Consider the following 16,097-nt stretch of genomic DNA (forward strand, 5'->3'; position numbering starts at 1 on the left):
ATGCAAGCTAGTAATACGAAGATGGATTGTAAGCATATGCCCTGGATACGCAATCTGGTTCTTCAAGTGCACCCTGCACAAAAGCCGCCACACCTGCAGTTGCTGGATTTCTAACTAAAAACACACGTAATATTGTGAATAGTTTATTTTCTGCTTGAACCAAAAAATAACCTATTAAGAATATTAACTGTTTTCTCTCTATATTGTTCTCCTTTATGCAGGGTGGAGGGTGTGTGTGTGTGAAAACAGGCAAGGCAGTAGCAGCACTGTGATCAAAGCCCACTCGTTTCCTGCACATGCATGTACCAAGGGTGGGGCTTTGATCCCAATGGCAGGATCACCACCTTGCCTGTTTTGATCCTCTCTGTGAATATCACTTGTCTTCCTTGTACAGCAATGCCACACACACTACCAAATCAAACCACCTTCATTCAGATCAATTACATCCTTCTCCATTGTTAGTCTCACCAACACACATCTATATTTTTCTGTTTTTCCTTTCATTTATTAATCCATGCTCTTTACTCTTCTTAATGTTCCAAATTACAGTGATCTGTATGCCATGGCAAGTGCACTCTGAGTCCCCTTGATTAGAATATGTCATCTATTGGGACCCAGGAACTATGCTTACTCTATTGCAGCACCTGCCTTCTGGAATTTATCTATTTATTATTCAAACTTCTATCACCGCCCATCTCCCTCCAAAAAGGGGGACTCTGGGCGGTTTACAATAAAATAATGTCCCCCCAGAGAAGCATACTGTATGGCTCTTACCCGCATGGTGTTCCAAAAGTCCTTGAAAAAAATCTCTGTACTCCCAAGCTCTGGGGTAAAGTTGCTAAGACCCAGTAGGTTGTTTTTTGTTTTTACATTTGGTTTTCTCTCCTGCATATGGCTGATCTATCTCTTAATTTTCATTGCTTCTTTTGCTGCTGATCTCCAACAATTACATCAATTAATAGGATAAATTGATAGGTTTTGCTCTTGCTATTTGAGGAGTTACAATATAAGTATCATTTTCTTTTCAACACCATCTTTTACTGGGGAATCTTTGCAACAAGAAATCTGGGGAGATTTAAACTATCCATCCTTCCAGTTTGTAATATCCTGAAACTATGTGGCTTAATTTTTGCAATTTCATATATTTAAAAATCCAGAAGAAAAGTTTGTCTATTCTTCTGTAACATCACAGCATCACTGGAAGCTTCCTGCAGCCTTCTGGAAAATTGGGAGGCGGAGGTACATCCCCCACCCCACAAAGTCACCCAGAAGTTATGAGGGGAACATCCAAGAAGAGATTTCCCCACCTGCATACAATGTGAAGTGATGCTGTCCACTTTACTATGCGTAGATCCGGTTTGTGCAATTGCAGTTCCATTCCCTTGGCAATCTGTCTGCTGCATCTTGTACCTCTTATAGCTTACACAGACTGAAATGTGATCAAAGTACTATTTCAATTTATGTATGACTCCTAGATTTTTTAAATCCATGTGATTCTCTTCATCACTTCCTTTTCTTGTAAATAATGGCATTGAGATTACAGGCCCTCTGGACAAGAATATATCAAGCCTATGTTCAGTGCTGGTGGTGGATATCAAGCTGGAACAGCTAAAGATGTCTTTAAGGTGCCTCAGCTGTGGACTGGGGATGATACTTACGTCATTTCTTGAGGACAGGTTATATGGCACCCTTTACCAAGGCATGTGTATGAAGAAAAGCCCTAGACTTACAGAACTCTGAACCCAGCCATGTTTTTCTTTTTTGAATACCAAACAGGGAGCTCACAATCCTTCAAACAGATTTACCTTTCCATAGGTTTTCTTTTCTTTAGCAGTATAACTTTGGGGAGGGGAATTAATAGAGCAAGAGTGGAAGCTGTGAAATTTGCAACTAAAGTAACACAGAGGCTCATGCAAGCAAGGTATATGGTGAGACCCTTTATGGGCTTAAATTATCTGCCTTCATTCTGGAACTATTGCTTGGATGTGAGTGTAAAAGTCCTGCTCACTAGGTGATCTTGAGTAACTGTGCCCAAACTACTTAGGGCTGCTATGAGACAAAGATAATCCCAAGGGCAAAGAAAGAGAGAGGGAGATAAATCAATCATTTCCTGGCCTGTCCACCAGCATTTATTTAGCTCTTTCTCTCCAAGTGACATATCTAATCAATGTTCCCTTTATATCCGGCTTTAGAAATGCTTGTTCTGGAGGGTGAGGTGTTCCAAGTAATTGTGTCCTAACAGAGGAAGACATAGATACTTAATGTTTATGTATACCAGTTGCAGCCACATTGCCAAGTAACAGTTGCACATACAGTACATTTGACATGTGACCACCAAAGGAGATTTTGCTCTCCTGCCTCCATGAAAAAGAATTAGCTTTTCTTAATTTTTAATCATGCCTGAAGTTTTCCCAGCAATGCCTCTTTTTCCTTTGCAATGACTTTCTGAGAAAAATAGATTGGTGTGAGACTTGCCTAAACTTTCAGGCAACAAGCCAAAGTAGACATAATTGGATCACTACACCATGATTGGCTCTGACCTCAAGCGAAACCACTTAGCTCTGGTGTTCCTGCTAGCTGCTATTAGCAGTGGAAAATAGCAGCTCCATGGGCAATTTATCTGGTTGCCGACTAACACTCGGGAAAAGGATTAAAAGATTATCTCTGCACTCCAGATTCTCCTCGCCCCAAGTTACTTTTCAGGGAAAGAAAATCAATGTGGAGAGATCCATTCACATTCTTCCCATGTAATACCTAGCTGGCCCTAAATATGTAGATTTCTTGCAAATGAATGTATTTTGGGCAGAGAATGAAACAGGCAGTTGGTTTCTTCTAAGACTTGACATGAGGACAAGTACTGCCTCACGCCCCAGTAATGCAAACAGCAGAAGGGCAATATACAAAAATGGCTCCAAATTCTTCAGAGACATTACATTTAAAGCAAATTGTGGGGAGTTAGCAGAATTATTTGAAGCTCTTGAGGTCAGACAAAAAGCTGTCAGTTTACCTACTGATCTACACACACACACACACACACCATACACCTTGTCATGCACTTCTTCACTTGGATTTTTACTGAACATTTGGTTATTAGCATATGCTTCAGCACATACTGTTTTTGAGAAAAGATAACAACAACAACAACAACAGTTGATAAGAAAGACAAAAAAGTCTAGATACTGGACATTGCAATACCTGGAGACAGCAGAAGAGAAGAGAAATAACTGGAGAACTTCTGCAAATACAAGTAGAGCGACTATGGCAAAAGAAAGTGAAGACAATCCCAATAGTAAGAGGTGCCTTGGGTGCAATGCCAAAACATCTGGAGCACCACTTGAACACCATTGCTCCAGGTTCCTTTGAGTAAACAATGTCATCTACCAGGACCCTGAAAGATGCCTTCTCCATAGCAGCGCCTGGCCTCTGGAATGAGGTTCCCCCCAAAACCCTGATTAAACTAAATTAAAATTAAACAACTAAGCCAAACTAAATTGAATGCTCACTGCTGACATTCTAATTGCCAATTGCCAGGGAAGCCTCAAGCAAAGCGCTCTTGCATAGCTAATGTCTCTGAAACCTCTCAATACCCAGTGCTTCTTTGAGAAAAGATTTTAGGATTCTTGTTTGACAGAACACTGACAAGATAATGATTTACCTAAGGCCAGTTATGGTACTAGACCCTTCCTGACTGGGAGGGGAGGGAAGATACGGGGGCGGGGCGGGGCGGGGGGAGTGGAGGCATTTCTTAAGCTTAGTTTGTTTTGTGCATTTGTTTCAGAGAGAAATAGTTGCTATAAGAAAGCCTGAACTGGATTAGGATCATGGTCTGAAGAAAGAGGGCTTCGACCCACTGACTAACTTACCCTGTTCATCATCACATTCCTCCCTGTATGCTACTTAGTATTATTTCAGTTACCCAGAGGAATATGTTCAAGCAGGCAGGGCATGGTGGCTCAGTGGTTAAGATGCCAGGCTTGTCGACCGGAAGGTTGCAAGTTCGGTGGTTCAGGACCTGAGCACCGTGTGATGGAATGAGCTCCCGCACTCGCCCCAGCTCTTGCCAAGCTAGCAATTCGAAAGCATGCAAATGCAAGTAGATAAATAGGTACTGCTTTGGCGGGAAGGTAACAGCGTTCTGTGACTGTCATGCTGGGCACATGACTGTGGAAGTGTCTTTGGACAATGCTAGCTCTTCAGCCATGGAAACACAGATGAGCACCACCCCCTAGTGTCCAACATGACTAAACAGGAAACTTTACCTTACCTTTTACCTAGCATAAAGGGAAACACAGATACCACCATAAAAATAAACTGTAAAAAATGTAAAAATGTCAGTTAAATGTCAGTTAAACCAGAATTGTTCAGAATTGTCACTGATTTCCTCTCTATATTTTTCCTGGATATAGTTCTTATAACTCTTAACTGTCCTGTTCAGACTGAGACAGCCAGGAAGAATTACAAAAGGAAGTTCTTTATTAACAATCAACTATTTACAACAGAAGAGAGTCCTTATTAGGTTAGACAGTACAGTTCAAAGTCCACCCAGGCAGTGGAGGAAAACAAGGCAAGACTGCAAGATCAGGAGTAAAAGGAGTTCGTGGCAACACAGCAAGGCAGAACTTGGCTAACTCTCTCAACGAGGCAGCAAGACCAGGTGTGGCTCGAGCACGTGGCAAGGAGGAAGCTTGAGGTTTGTCTGTGGAATGTGAAATAGAGGCGAGGGTAGGTTTGGCAATGGAGGCTCGGCAAGACTCTGCTGGAGTGACAAGACAAGGCTTGGAACTGGAGGCAAGGCTGGGCTCAGCTGAAGCAGCAAGACAAAGCTTGGAACTGGAGGCAAGGCTGGTCTTGGCTGGATCGGGGTGCAAAGGAGGTAGGTCTGCGTGGGTAGAAGGAGCTGGCACTGATTCTGTGTCGGCTACAGGCAAGGCTCCAGGTTCTGGCAAGGACTCTCCTGCAGAAGCTGTTAGCTCAGTGGATTGGTTGTCTCCAGCAGCTTGCTCTTTGTGCTGCTGCCTTTTTATACGACCCTTTTCGCGCCCTTTCTCCTCTGTAGCCAATCGGGCTGCCTTTTCTTGGAGCGCTTCTCAGCTCTCCTCTCTCAACTCTCCCTGCTGGAGAAGACAGGAATCACATGCAGTAAAGCAAGCGCATTCAGGGCGATACTGTGAGTTTGAGAAAGCCTATGTTCGCTTGCATAAATATATATCATTTGTGTGGGGGCGTATGTCTGTGTACACCCACTTATATTACAGTAACCATTGATAGCAAAACTGTTGCTTGTAGAGAAAAGCATAAAAGCAAATAAGTAATCCATATACACCACATAAATTTTGACTGAAACTATTAGCATCCCAAGGATTCCAGCAAAACCTGAAAATATAAAGGAAGGTTTGTCTGGTGTAAAGATAAACCATAAGGAAGGTGGCAGAGAACAGAAGCTTTCTCAATCTGCTTTTAAAAAGTCTGTTTTAAATTCTCTTTAAAGAAGCGGACGAAGAAAGGAATAAATGGAAGAGAGGACGTTATTTTGCTATAATGTATGTATTTCAGAATATGTACATAACACTGGGACTGTATTTCAGTATATGGTGACTGCCATCTAGTAGTCAACCAGATTTTTGCATCCCAGATCGAGTAGGCTGATGCATCCCTGCTTGTATATACCATTGCTTAGTAACAATATACAGTATGTATGGCTATCCCCAAAGGGACGGAGCATTCAGCTTGAAGGTTTAGAACACCCAATGAAATGTGTTTCCTTTTAACTGTGTTTATTCCAAAGTGCTGAAGTAGGCAGAATTTCCTGTGGGAATTTTTAATGGAAAAGGCAGGCTCTGGAAACAATTTTGCGCTGCAGTTGAAACAGGGCAGGCTGGCTGTTACAATCCAGACTCATTGTTAATCTGAGTCTCAAAAAGCTCCCCTCTTGTTTAAAATGGACAGACAACATTCAAGTGTTCTGATGGGCACTTAACACCAAATTTGGGTGAGCTACATTTTTTTAAAATTCAGTGGTAGAAAATGGTTGCTTATTTCAACAAAATCACACTGCACTTCACATAAATATTCATAGGCTGAGCCTTTGCTCCTTGCCTTCTGGCAAACTTTAAAGGGGGCCTAGTGCCAATTGACTAAGCATTTTGGGAACCAGGCCATCCATTGTTAATTCCTGCTTGTATTTCAGATCTTTCCTCTCCTTCCTCCTCCTCACCTTTGTTTAAAACACTACATAGAGAAGCCATACAAAAATGATGGAAAGCAATTTGCATTACTGTAGTTATTAAAGCAGTTCTTAGAACATAAGATTCATCACAATATGGAGATCCAACTATCTTAACAAAAATTATGAAAGATCTTCAGATTGTTATGCCTAGCTGCTGTCCATTGAACACTAATTTAAGTAAAGTATTTGAGTGAACTTTGGCTCTTATTGACGTGAGCGAAAATGTGTGCTTAAATTCTGGAATATTAGCTTCAACAGGGAGCAGCAAAGGACAGAACCAGTTTCAACAGCTTGCAGAGAGAAAATAGTTATACAATGTATCGTGGGCCTTACTAAGAGATGATTCAGAACATTCCTTGGGTTTCCTACAGTGGACTAAAAATGGGTAGTAGAAGGAAAACATTAGCCATGGAAATACTCATATTTTTGCTTCAAGATTTATATTTTACACATCACAGAAGTCTGTTTGTTTACATGATAAAAGTCTGCTTGAATGCCATCAACACATATCCACTTCAGAGAAAATATAAAAGAAGATCATGTTCTGACAAACTAATTTGTGTGTACCCTAAAATAGTAGCAGATCATCGTTTTGGGCTCATTTGAAATTTTGAGTGCATTGAAGATGCCCCCACAAAGTGGCTGTCATGGGGCTGCAGGGTGAGAGGCAAGTAAAAAAAAAATCCATTTGCTGGCAGAAAAACTTGTAAGTTTGCTATCTGTTGCCATTTTTATTTTCTGAAACTACCTGTGGAATTACATGGAGGCCAGAGACAGAAAGAAGAAGCCAGAGGCTGGAATTTCACTATGTTGCAGGTCAACTTCACATTTAAGTAAAAGTATCTGAAAACAAAGTTGGATAAGCAATAAACCTTGTTTTGCCTACAGGACTTCTGAATCAGGATGCCAAGCAGGTGTGGCTGTACTTTCACGGTCAGCTACAGACGCTTTGCCGAAAATTTTGCTGAATTTAGCGGCAGTTAGTCTGTTTCTTCCATCATTGCCACAGCCCTCTTCTATAGTTCTAACTCGGGAATTTTGTTTGTTTTTGGATGTTATATGTGTTCCATGGGTTTCTTTTATTGTATCCTGTTTGTGGATTACTTTAATGAAAAGCAGGCTAAAGTCATTATAAATCAATAAAGGAGTTTGGAATAGGGTTTTAGCTCTTTTCCTGTGCTTTCAGCAGTTATAAATTCCATTCTAACCACCTGTAATGTCCTGGGGCAAAATCTAGCCTAACAGACCAGAGCCACTGCCTCCTCTTCCTACTTTCATGAAATCTGCTTCTGAACTTCTAAACCAGGGTTTCTCAACTTAGCAACTTTAAAGATGTGTGGACTTCAACTCCCAGAATTCCCCAGCCAGCCTTTGCTGGCTGGGGAATTCTGGGAGTTAAAGTCCACACATCTTTAAAGTTGCCAATGTTCATGGTTCTAAACCTTCCCAGGTGCATTTGGATAACATATAGGTATACATATAGGAAAGGGAACAATTGTCTCTATCCGTTTCTACTGAAATGTCATCAGTGGGAAGAGCAATGGGGATGCTCCATTCTGCTTTTCTTCTCTCTCCTCTCCAAGTGCAGTTTTATTTTGTTGACTTCATGGCATTACCATATGCATAAAGAGAGGCTAGAGATTTAAAAATGGCAACATTAGGATGAGGTTTCATTAAAAAAAATTACAGTTGCATTTTTTTGTGTTGTAATCGTAATTTCTTTAGTACGGTTACTGACCAGAGATCTCAGTAGAAGCAATGATACTATGTTAAAATGCTAAGACAGTACAAAACCTAGGAATAAAATAAAAATTTAAAAACCTCATACAAACTGAGAGTACAAACAATAGAACAAAGAAGAGAATTAACTCTTGGTGCGTTTTTACAAGCAACAGAATAAAATTTAGCAAAATTTAAAGCAATTTTATCATTCTGGTTGGGCGATAAGTAGTGTACATAGAGTGAATGGCCAGATACATGACTAAAAAGAGAAATTATGAAGTGAGTGCAAATGTCCTTTCAAAAAGGATCATAGAAAAGGAAGTAAACTGTAGATTCAATGGCTCCAACTTCACATGGACAAAGCCAGATAGGATTTTCTTAAATTTCTCTTCCAGAACATCCATGGGTTGCTTGTTTATGCAAACAAATGAAAGGCTTTTAAAAATTTAGGGCCTGTAATTTGATTTGAGTAAGTAGCTGGGTAAAGTTGGCTTCCTAAAAAGAATTCTCTAGGAAATCAAGGTTGGTCTAATTGCCTGTCCATATACATTCATATGGGTAAAGACCTGGTTTTTGACACAGAGGAACAGAGAGATCCTTACAACTCCTCCCCTTCTGAAAAGACTGTGTTCTTTTACAATTAGAGGCAGAAGCTGCTGGACTAAGGGAGAAACAAGTGGGATTTAACATCTCCCACAGACCTACATTTTGGGACAGAAGAACAGAGAGATCCTTGCTTTTAACACCTTCCACAACTTTAGAATTAAGTGATGGGAATTTCCAAGAAAAAAAGGAATTCAGGTAAGGGGAAAGAGGGAAACACTTATTTTCAAGAGACTCATGTACTCTTGCAGAAATAAAAATTTTAGCCTGGAACCTAGGCCCTTGATTGATTTGTTCCATATATGCTACTTAGGTCTTGATGTCTATTGTTCCTATTTTTTGGCAGAAGTAGGACATTCTGTGTAATTTCAGACTGTTCCAGAAGATTTATTTTCTTTCTCTGGATTTCTTGTGAATGGAACTTGGAACTTGAGAACAGAGATGTCCCCCTCACTAATTATAGACTAGCACCACCTTGTGGTCTGCTGAGAACATTGCATGTATTTCTTGTAAATCAGGCCTAATTTAGTATAGGTTTTACTTTAAAAAAGTTTTATTTTGTTTATCATTTGTGTGATTTACCTCTAATCACACACTTATAAGCAGCATTGCCAGGAGGTTGTATTATAAAAAATATTTCTTTGCCCCTCCTCACTACCCCATTTTACTTTTTCATTCCCAGTCAGTTTGCGCGAGATGGGCCATGACAAACAAACAAAAAGGATGGTGAGAACCCCATCTCTCACATCCCAATGCTAGGGGGAAAGATGCCAGTTGAGATGCTCCCTAGAAGATTGGGGGTGGCAGTGGCAGCAATAATTATAAAGATGCTACTCCAAGGCACAGAGTCATAGACAGGGTGTGTAGAACCAGGAGGCTTCTGGGACAGGAGGTTTGATACTGCCAACTTCTCATCCTATGGGCTCTGCTCTGCTGCTACATGTTCTCTGCTGGAGAGAACTACCTATCTTGTGATAAACTTGTTAGCTAAAGCTAATGAAGAACAGATGGGGGGACATCATTAACCAGTAATCACCCATTTCTCAATTCTGCCTTGAAAACACCTGTGTCTTGGTGGAGGACCATGTTAGGAATCTAAAAAATTTTTATTGTACTGATTTCAAAGGGGGAGAATTGTTACACAGCTTGATCTGAGCACCATGTAGCTGCAAAGCTTGAGATTTTCCTAAGAATAATTTTCTTACAACAGAGATGAATAATGCAGCATCAGAACATTACACTGAGAGGCTAATGCCAAATTTTGAGTATTATGTGAAATGTTATCAAGGCTTGAAAAACTATGCTCAGATATTTACAAAATTTTACTGGTTCTTTTGCATGTCTGTTTAACACCCAAGATAAGAAATTAGAGTGTTTAGCAAAAATGAGGACCTTAGCTTCGGAAGGCTTTATCTTTAAATCTTCTTCACTGCAATAACAAGCAAAAGAACGTAAGGCTTACTTTAAGCCCACTGGAGTCTCCTACAATAGGATTGCATCATCTTCGTAAAGGAGAGTTGCAATGTGCTTGCTAGCCAGCTTTGCAAGATTATGAATTAAGCTGTCCAAAATACCATGGCAATTACGTGATTAATGTAAATGTCAAATGCAGATATAGTGCCAAGATCCAGCCTTGCCTTCAGAATTTCTTTTGTAAAATGCCACTACAATGAAATTTCAAGCAGGAATTCTCATCAAGTTTGCACAGTAGGAGGAGCAAACAACAATCCACCAAAGAATTCTCAAGTTCCCATCACAGCTTGATTTTGAAAAATCAGTCAAATGTGAACCTGATTCTGCAAAGGCTGCATATTTATATAGTCAGGTTTAGAAGTGTGATTTTCAACTAAATGTTGTAAAATACAGGCTTGGCTAATAAGGAGTGGCTAACTCTGAAACCTGACTGTTCTTCCACCAGAAAACATTCAGAACTGAAGAATGTATCATTTAGATGTTTAGTGTAAATCTTACTGATTAAACTCATGGGGATGGTGGGGCAATAATTAGCAGATGTGTCCCATTATATAAGGAAATTATTATAAATATGCCCCAGGGACCAATACAGTCTAATCTATTTAAGGGGGGAAAAGGAAGCTAGTATTGGGCTCCGCCATTCTAGATTATAAATAGCTTCAGCTGTAACAAAATCAGTTTGGAGGTTTGTCAAATTTGAAAATTTTTAGCCAGGGAGGTAATACTTGCTGAGCCCTCCTCTCCCTTGGAATATGTTTGCTTGTATGTTTTTACTGTTATCTCATGGAATAACCATAAATTGGAAATTCAGAATCAAAGATACTATATGTCTATTTTCCATATGTAGGCCAAAAGTATAATTGGAGGTATTTTTTCTTGGCCTGCTAATCCTTCCCAATTAGCTGATTTTAAATATAAATTATATGGTATAATTTCAAATTGCTAAAAAAATTAATTGGATACTCTGACTTTTACTTCATTTAGTTTTGATTAAATGCAACAATGTAATCCCCAGGTGACTGAATGTGAATTACCCCGTTTCTGGCTGCAAGCTGCTTAAAGCAATATTCAGTTTTTCAGTGTTCACAATGACAATAAATTTGCCACAGGATTTTGCAGTTCGTGATTTAATTAGAAGCCTCAGTGCTGTACTCTGTACTCATTTATATTGGCACAAAACATCTGGACTTTCTTCATTAAAGTCAGGGGAACTTCTTAGTGAATAAAGTGGAATTGTTATGTGCAGGCTAAAACTGCAATTTGCAGAACACTTAAGTGGAAGATTTGCAATTATGAAGGCAGTCTGTTTTGTGCTCTAGCTAACATGGCCAGTGCACATTAGTTAGCATCCTAACAAGTCTACAGAGAAATAAATAGAAGAAGCTGGCTATAATAGAAGTGTGGCTTGGTCTGCTTTCAGTATACAGGAGTCATCCCCTGTATTCAGTTTTGAAGGAGAAGCAATACTGTACATTGGAAGACCAAAGACTGCCTCAGCCCTGTGTTTGCTTTCCACAGTGGTCAACCAGGTACCCACTGAAAAGCCACAATCAAGACATGAATACACACTAGCTCACACAGCATGCCAAAGCATGAGATCATGCCTAGCATGGCATTGAAACCCAACCCATTGATTAAGTTATACTTAAGGAGGAGCATGTTAACCATGGGTCAGAATCAAAATCTGCAATACCTTATTACCAATACCTTATCTTCAGTCTGGTATGTCAGATTAAACCAGATGGAGGAAAGGTTAATCTATGCTTTGAAACCATTACTGGACAGCTAGGACCACTGAATGGAGCAGAGCTTAACACAGTGAAAGATGTGCACAGAAAAAGACTATTACCTAAAATAGCATTAATGAGCACATTAGAGAAATATAGGTTATTGATCTTACACACTTAGCCCACCCAAGCATAAAGAATTACACACTTAGACAAAGTAGGTTCAAAAGTAAGTAAAAAGGAGTCTTACTGATTTATTTGGTTCGGTTACATCCATCTCAGAAGAAAAGTTGATTATTCTGGTTCTTCCTTCTGTTCCCTAAACTTAATTTACCCTCAGCCCTCATTGCTGCTGAAGGCTGTATGCAGAAAGGGGAAAAATACTGACTCTAGGCCCAAGCATGTGGACCGGAGATGGAAAGAGCACACAGCTGCATGGTGCTTCATTCCCAGATGTGAGGAATGTGGGAGGGGCAACAAACAGGTTTCCCCAGAAGCACATGGAGAATTTGCATCCTAAAACGAACTCATCCACATGCTAATGAGGCATGCTGATCTGCTGATACCTCCAACATGCTTAACATTCCCATTCAAGTTTCTGGCAGAAAGATGGGAAGCTAAAAAATGAAGCTACTTCAGCCATAATGTTTCTGCTGCTTTTCTATTTTTTCCCCCACCCTCCAGAAACGTGATGTGTGTATGTGAAATGGACACACAATGAAGATAGGGGAGTCTCCACCCCCCATCCACTGTAGCTCTGACTTGGACCAGGACATTAAAAAAAAATCAATAAGGGAAGAGAAAGGGAACAGGAATTGTCAGCTGACAAGCAATTCACAAAGATAGCAGAAGCCATTATGTAGCAAACATAGGGTGGCTACAGCTCAACCTGTTGCCTCCTGCAGAATTTTCGCTTCTTAAAAATGGACAGAAGTTTGCATTGCCCCAACACTGTCATCCTTTAAGCCAGTGCTTCTCAAACTTGGGAACTTTAGGATGTGTGGACTTCAACTCCTGGAATTCCCCAGCCAGCATGGGTGCATGAGTGGCTGGGAAATTCTGGGACTTGATGCCCGTATATCTTAAAGTTGCCCGGTTTGAGAAGCAGTACTTTAAGCAAACCTTGAAAATCTGGCTTTTCCCCCAGCTCCTGGGATGAGGTGCAGTTTTCCTTGGATGCTGTTGCACAATCAGGTTTAATTCTTTTCCGCTTTCCATTATAATTATTCTAGTTGGTCATCTTATTGGTTTTCTTTTAAACTGTGCTTTTTATTGTAAGCTGCCCAGAATTGGTCGAGTTGGGCAGCTGTATAAATTTGATTAATTAAATCCATAAATCACACCACTTTGCTGTCCTGTGGAACAGATTTGGGGGACATGTTTTATATTGTTAGAAAATCAGCCATTTCAGATTTGAGGAAAGAAATCTTGAGTAGATGCTAAGGCTGTGTATTGCTTCAGATTCATGTCCAACAAGCTACTTTGGAGGCTGTTGTGTGATCTCACGAAGAGGCAGCTGTATATGGATGGTAAATTTGCACTCCCATGTATACCCAAGAGTCTTTGGGGAAATGAAATTGACTCACTAAACTTCTAATAGATACCATCTGGGACCAGTGATTTGTTTTGTCATCAGTAAGTCTAGAACTCCATCTCTTGTCACTTTTCTTCTTGCAAACAATTGTCCAGATATTATTGTTATTTAGTTATTAAATGTATAATCTATTTCCCATATAGTGAAGGCAGAGGGAAAGGAGTCATTAAGCTTTTCTGCAATTCCTCTATATTCTTTAACTTCATCATCATTAAATGGTTGGTGTCCCGCATCAATTATTTCTTCCTCATATGTTTAAATATCTTTTAAATTTATATTTATTGTATTATTGGCAGTGCGCAGTTGGAAATCTATTTTGGCACCTCTTATTGTCTCCTTGTTTTGCTAGGTACAATATACTTCTGTTCCTTTTTTGACTTGTTCATCTTCAAGAAATAGCTTGAAGAGGAGGCAGAAGAGTCATAATGCATGTCTGTGCCGCTGTCCATTGACCCAAATATTTTAATACAGCCGAAACACACAGCATACACTTGCAGATTTAAATTGCTGTATACTTTCATAATACAATTCTAAGCATGTTTATGCAGACGTACTGTAAGTCCCACTGAATATGGTTATATTCCCTACAAAATATGTGAAGCTTTTCCATATTTACTTAGAGCTGAACACTACTGACCACCAGGACTTGTTTCCATATAACCATGTGGAGATGAGCCTTTACAGCTTTATCAGCATTTCTAGATTTGCAGCCTGAATTTGATTATGGATCACAGCACAGAACTTGATACAACCGAATTTGTATGAGGAATCACCAGGAGATACTGTTTTTCAGTGCCAGAGGTTGGTCACAGAATATGCAAAGTAAAGATGCAGCGTATTCAAGAAAGTGCAGAGCATTTTTTATTCATACTTGAGGAGCGGTTTATTCAAGCTTGTCTGGATTCCCTCTTTGCAATCTAGACTGGAAACAGGAACAAGAATCCAAGAGCTCTAAGTAATAGTACTGTATTTATCAGAGGAAAAGTTAAAGTTATAACCTTAGAATTCCAGTGATTACCCTACTTTAAAATGAGGTGCCCATATATAGGCAACTTATGGCAGAAAAACTCTTGTCCAATTCCCCTGACTTTGCCTATACGGAGGGCTGGAAGCTTGCCTCTTTTGTGAAGGCGGAACAGTCTGTACCTGGTCACTGTTTTGATTACTGTAATTCCTGTCAGCGTGCGAAATAATTCTCACACAACAATCTGTGATTGCTGACTTGTTATCGTTCTCATGCCTACATCACCACCCAATTAGACAACTGCAGCACGCTCTACATGGGGTTGCCTTTAAAGGCTGCCCAGAAACTTCCGTTTGTTCAAGATGCGGTAGACTGGGTGCAAATGGGTACGGACATATACTCCAAATGTCCCCCATTTTCAGGAGCTTAGGAGGACTGAAGTCGAGAAGCATGGTCTTTCAGTGTTGGGGCTGGCCCTGGGGAGTGAGCTGCTGTTGGAGATTCGTCTTTCTCCAACATTGTGATAGAAGATTTTACATACATAGAACTTACATGCAAATATTTTATATTTAGTATTCATATGTTAGAAACATTTGCACTTTTATTATGGCTCTGAAACCATGTTTTATTTCCTTGAAGAGTTTCGTTGGCTTTCTTACTCTTCCTTTCTAACAGACCTTGATAGATAGCTGTGCCCATAGAAAGATAAGGTGTACACCCAAGCTTTTGCTCTTGGATGAAGAATAGAGAACTTAATTTCATGCAGCTGCCTGTTTCTTTTTGGTCCTGGCTCAGAAACGAACTTGGTAAGGAAATAAAAAAATTCTAACACTTGTCAGCCTTTGGGGAAAAGCTGAAGACAGAGCTTTTCCAGAGGGCTTTGGGGGCCTGATGTGTTTGGGGTTTTGTTTGTTCCATGGTTTTGTTTCCTGCTTTATTGTATATTCTTGTTTTGTGAGCTGCTAAGAGTCCTGTGATGGTGGTGGGATACAGGTTTGATGAATAAATGATGAATAAAATAAATGTACACTGCCATCTATGGAGGAGGGGGTAAAAAAATTCAAGATGATGGCTGCAACTGGGCAACTGAACCTCTGCCCCTTTTTACATCTGCTGCACCTCTGTTAATGTACCAAGGAAAGCCAGGACTGTTAACATACACAAAAAAGCATTGTGTGGGCTGGTTGTGGGCTATCGTGTGTATCACTTTAGAAAGAGCAGTTTTATTATTCCTTTATAGTTCATTTTATATACTGCACGCTTCCTTGGATACAAGGCAATTTGCAGTGAACAGTACCCCCCCACCAAATTCAAAAATACAGGGCCAAAAAGAGAAACACCCCCACCCCCAGCTACCTGTCCTAGCCCTCATACCACCAGCACTCCAAATTAATGTGGAATCGCTATGCCTTGAGAATCTTCCTAAAGTCCAAGAAGCTGCAGACACCCTGTACCGCAAATGGGAGAGTGTCTCTCAGGGAGGGTGGGACAACAACTGAGAAGCCACCTATCCGGGGCCCCATTCATCTCACCCCGGGGCAGGGGTTCCTCGGAGAACCTCTGTCTCGCTCTGATCGAACACGTGGGCAGGTCGGATCTTGTCGGGAGAGGCGCTGCTGTGAGTACCCAGCACGAGCCAAGCCCTATGGGATGCCATGGATGATTTCCAGACATATTTGAGCCTAGCCCTTCCTTTCTGCAATGCTTTGGTTGGCTATGCAGTGCAGAGGAATCACCGATAAACCCTTCCAGTGCAAGGCATCGTTGAGTACAGACTTCGGGGGAGCA

Source organism: Candoia aspera, chromosome 3 (assembly GCF_035149785.1).
Source record: "Candoia aspera isolate rCanAsp1 chromosome 3, rCanAsp1.hap2, whole genome shotgun sequence".
Taxonomy (NCBI): Eukaryota; Metazoa; Chordata; class Lepidosauria; order Squamata; family Boidae; genus Candoia; species Candoia aspera.